General features: G+C 48.7%; 1 long non-coding RNA gene across 1 annotated transcript; it reads left to right on the forward strand.

Moving 5' to 3' along the window:
- The first annotated feature begins 2,841 nt into the window (after positions 1–2,841).
- On the forward strand, positions 2,842–4,490 carry LOC136006766 (uncharacterized). The gene is made up of 3 exons (XR_010609254.1): positions 2,842–2,912; positions 3,161–3,255; positions 3,722–4,490. It is a non-coding gene; the product is annotated as an uncharacterized LOC136006766 (long non-coding RNA).
- The last annotated feature ends 229 nt before the right edge of the window (positions 4,491–4,719 follow it).

The raw sequence follows: 4,719 nt of genomic DNA on the forward strand, positions 1-4,719 counted from the left end.
TGACTGCTCAGAGGTTTTTGGGTGTCAGTGCCATCCTGCCTCCTCCCTGGCTCCCCATGCTGGCTGCCATGGGCTATGCTTGAGGAAAACCACTGCTATCAGTGAGCTGTCTGGAATGAGGAAGAACACACGAGGGAAGAGAGGCTTAAATGGCAAAGCTGATTCTGGTCGTCTTGTTTGCGGAGCAAGGGAGTACAAATACATTGCTGGAAGTGGCCCGTTCCAGCTCTCCAGTGTGTTGGCAATGATGCTGAGAGCATCCTTTCTCAACGTGACACAAAGAGCTGCCGCTAGTCCCAGCGTCTGCATCAGCAGGCAGCTCTGAAGGGGCCCTGCAGCAGTGTGGGGGCTGCCTCTGGCTCCTCGTGTCTAAAGGATGAGAAAAGTCCAGGCAAGCAGCTACCCTTTTTAGTCTCAATGATATTCAGTACTGAAAGACCATCTCCTTCACGGGGTTTTTCCACAAAACACACCTGAAATAAAAGCATTTACTTGGTATGAGGAACACAGTTCTTTTTGATAATGGATGACCATACCCCTTTCAGTATTTTATAGACAGAGAAGCTGTATAATGATTAGTATTTTTTTCCGGTGTATCTGCTGCTATGGTTCTTACATCTGATAGTAAATATCATGCCTAACGGAAGAGTCTTTGAAACAGATGGTCCACTTGTCTTGCACAGGCACGCTCTACTTGCACTGTTGAACATGCATCCCCAGCTCTCCCAGTCGTTACTCTTAATCCAACATAAAGTCCAGGAGTTCTTCCTCTCCAGAACTGGGCAGTCTCTCATTTCCAGGTTCTCCCAGTGCTCTGTGGACAGGCTCCTGGCTGTGTGTTGTCTGTGCAGGGGTCCGGCAGGCTCTGTGCTTCATCACGGAGTCGTGTCCTGCACTGAGGTGACTCTTAGTTCCTGTTGTAGCTCAAGCACAGGCCCTCGCTAATGGCTGCAGTCGCTGTGAGTGCTGGGTTTCGTACATACGTTTTTTTGCAGGGGGTTGTCTCTTCTGTGAAACACTTTTGTGGGATTTCTCTAGTTCTATAAGGGATAGGGCTCCCTTACATCCGTTACATCTATAAACCCATGTTGGGTTAGGGATAGCAATAGGTGTTAGAATCAGGATTATAGTTAGGGTTAGGGTTTGGGGTTACTGTTAAGGTTAGGGGTTATGGTTAGTGTTAGGGTTATTGTTAGGGGTTAGTGTTAGGGTTGAGATCGGGTGGCGGAGTCATGCTTGTGGTTCTGGCTAACCCTATGCGGCCAGAGTTAGTTTTAGGCTTAGTGTTAGGGGTTAGGGTTAGCGTTAGAGTTAGGGTTACAGTTAGGGGTTGGGGTTACAGTTAGGGATTAGGATTACGGTTAGGGATTAGGGTTAGGTTTAGGGTTAGTGTTAGGGGTTAGGGTTAGGTGTTACGGTTAGGGTTGACCTCAGGTGGCAGAATCACGTTCGTGGGTGTGGCTAATCCAAAGTGGGCAGAGATAGGGGTAGGGTTAGGGTTACGGTTAGGGTTAAGGTGAGTGGGAGGGTTAGTGGGAGGGTTAATGTTAGGTTTAGCGTGTGGGTTATGGTTTGGGGTGGGGTAAGGCTTACGGTTAGCCTTAGGATGAGGGTTTGGGTTAGGTTTTGGGTTCGTGTTAGGGTTACCGTGAGGTTTGCTGTTAGGGTTAGGGTGAGGGTTATGTTTATTATTAGGGTTAGGGGTTAGGTTTAGGGTTAGGATTAGAGCTAGGGGATAGAGTTAGGGTTAGTATTAGGGTTTAAGGTCAGAGTTATGGCTATGGTTATGGTTAGATTATGGTTGAGAGTTAGGGGTTAGTGTTCACATTAGTAGTTAGGATTAGGGGGTTAGGGTTTAGGGTTAAGGTTTGGGCTAGGGGTTAGGCTTAGGGCTCTTTTACATATATTAGGGTTAGGGTTAGGGATTATGGTTCAGAGTCTCAGCCAGTCTCATCCCTAAAGTCTGAATCTTAGAGTCTTAGCAATGGTTTTACGAACAGTCTCAGCACAAGAGTCTCATCTGCAGTGCATCAGTCAGTCCCTTCTTGGAGTCTTAGCCACAGTCTTAGCCACAGCGTCTAAGCTTCAGTCTATTCCCCTAATTCTGTATCCCAGAGTCTTAGCCACAAAATTTCAGCTGCAGGCTCATCCCCAAAGTCTGAATTTTATGGTTTTAGCCACAGTCTCAGTTACAGCCTCAGCCCCAAAGTCTGAATCCCAGAGTCTTAGCTAAAGAGTCTCAGCCACAGTCTGAATTCCAGTCTTCTCCACAGTCTCTGCCCCAGAGTCAGAATTGCATAGTTTTAAACATGGAGTGTCAGCAACAGTCTCAGCCACAGAACTTGAGTCCGACAGCATCAGCTCCAAAATCTGCGGCCCAGAGTCTCAGTCACAATCTCACCCACAGAGTTTCAGCCACAGTTTCAGCCATAGTCTTAGCCACAGAGTCTGAGTCCTAGATTCTCAGCCCCAGTCTCAGCCCTTGAGTTTCAGTCCCCGAGCCTCAGCCCCAAAGTCTGAATCTCCAAGTCTCACCTATCTGAACCAGAGAAAACACAACAGAAAATCAAAGCCAAGTAATACACACGGAAAAAACAGTGAGAAGTTGCAGAACAGGCAGGGCACTCACCAAACAGCCAGGGATCAGCTCCGGTACAACCAGGGAGCAGCCACAGAACCAGAGCCAAGTAATACAAAGACTGAGCTGTGGCTTATCAAGGTGCTTTTATCCCAGGTGGTGGTTTGCCACTCACCTGCCCCAGCCCATTGAGGGAGGAGCTGCGGGTGGGGTTTGTGGTATATGAGGCAGAGCCTTTGCTCAGGGAGCTCATTTGGGGTTCAGCTCTCATCAGGTTGTGTTCTCTGGTGTTAGCTCAGGTTTTCTGGTCTTAGAGCTTTGTGGTTTGTTTCAGGTGTGTTTTTTGGGGGGTAGGCTTGAATTGGTCTTGTTTCAGTGAAGACCTTCAGCTCATATTAAGGCTTACCAGTGTGTGCGTTACTAAGTGTCTTTGTGTAGAGTTTTTTTAGGTGTTATATTTGTAAGTGGTGGTGGTGAGGCAAGAAGAAACCTGCAGCTGTTCTCAGGGAGAGGAGTTGTGGCAAAGGTAATCTTTGCTAGATGTCCTGGTTAACGGTGTATCATTCCCGTTCCTTTTTACAGTTGAAGAAAAGGTATATGGCTAGAGAAGGAATGTACTGGTGAGCCAGAAAGGGGTTTGTCTCAAGTGTGTCTTTGGACCTCTGCCCTCGTGAAAGGTAAGTTAAAAGAGCATGCCCGGAGAGGGGCAGGAAGGAGTTGTAAGGTTGGTGGGGAAGAAAGGCTGTTAAAGAGGCAGTGTCTTTGGGCAGGTAAAGGGAGCAGGTTACTATTCAGTTTGAGCTTTTATGGCTTTATAAAGCTAAAGCACAGCTGGGGGTCGTGCCTCAGAGTCTCAAATTCAGTAATCTCTCAGGGCATAGCTCCAGGTTGTTTTTACAGCTCTGTTCTTTCAATGTATGTCTGCCCAGAGCTGACTCTGTCTAGCCCCCTTGCCAGTGAAACTGAGAGGCCATTAACCGGCTGAAGCAGCAGCTCAATGCAAAATAGTTTTTAGTATCGGAAGGCATTTTTTATTTGAAACGTCAAAGGGTGACGTAACTCAGCGGCAGGAGGGCTTAGCACAGAGAAGGCCGACATTTCGAGCACCGTATCGGCAGACATTAATTTCTATTTATTTCTCAGGTTTCACATCCGCATCGGGAGAGGCGAAGCCGCACAGTTAGAGGGGATGTACGAAGCTAAGAGGGTTTTATACTGTGCTGGCGACTGACACCATAGCCCAGTACGATGGCAGGGTTCACAGTCTTTCTCGCAGCTGCTGCGCAGTCGCCTTTGGTGTCGGATGAGTACTCGCAGGGAGTCGGGGAGGTAAGGAGAATGACTGCAGGGTCAGTCACTTCTCCCCAGAGCGACAGTCACTCGTCTCTGCTCTCTCAGGTCTTGCAGGGGAGGGGAGCCCCAGAGCACCATTTGGAAACTTTTTTGGGACTGTGACATGGGAGCTCCGAGCCATGAGGCTGGCTCGAGACCCACACCACTGCGGAAGCTGAATAGATAGACTCCTTTTTGGAGCCGGAGGGCAGGAGATGAGGTCAGGAGGGCAGGAGATGAGGTCAGGATGGCAGGCAAGAGTTTGAAAGGTAGCACGGGGGAGAGGTAAAGGGAGGGTGTTTCATCGCAACAATTACAGTTTCAGAGTCGGGCTCACAGCCGGACCGTCACAGCAGTTTCGGCGGTCAGTGTTGGAATCGCACGGTTAGGTCAGACTTCGTTCTGGGGCTCTGCGGGAGCCTCACTGTTTCTGTCCCATCGACCCGCCGGTGATCGAGACAGACAGAGCATTCCATCTTGGGAGTGGTCTTCCATGAGAGAGTTTGTCTTTTTTTGGTGTCACAGAGTCTATAGTGTTCTCTTTGCATGTGTGTGTATATGTGTTTGCTTAGGAAATGTTGTGACCATGGCATGTAGTTCTGGGAGGTGGCATGGAGTTGGAGGGTGATGCGTTCGGTGTAAGCTTGGTGCTTTACTTGTGTGTGGGGAGTGTGTTGTAGACTGAAAGAGTTCTCCTTTTTGGATTTTTAGGAAAAAAAAAAAAAAACAGCCAGGGGAGGGGTTTATCCTCCCCCAGCTGGGTTTTTTTTCTCGGGTCCTGGCCAGTCTGAGAGGTGATGTTCATCGCC

Source organism: Lathamus discolor, unplaced genomic scaffold, assembly GCF_037157495.1.
Source record: "Lathamus discolor isolate bLatDis1 unplaced genomic scaffold, bLatDis1.hap1 Scaffold_66, whole genome shotgun sequence".
Classification (NCBI taxonomy): domain Eukaryota; kingdom Metazoa; phylum Chordata; class Aves; order Psittaciformes; family Psittacidae; genus Lathamus; species Lathamus discolor.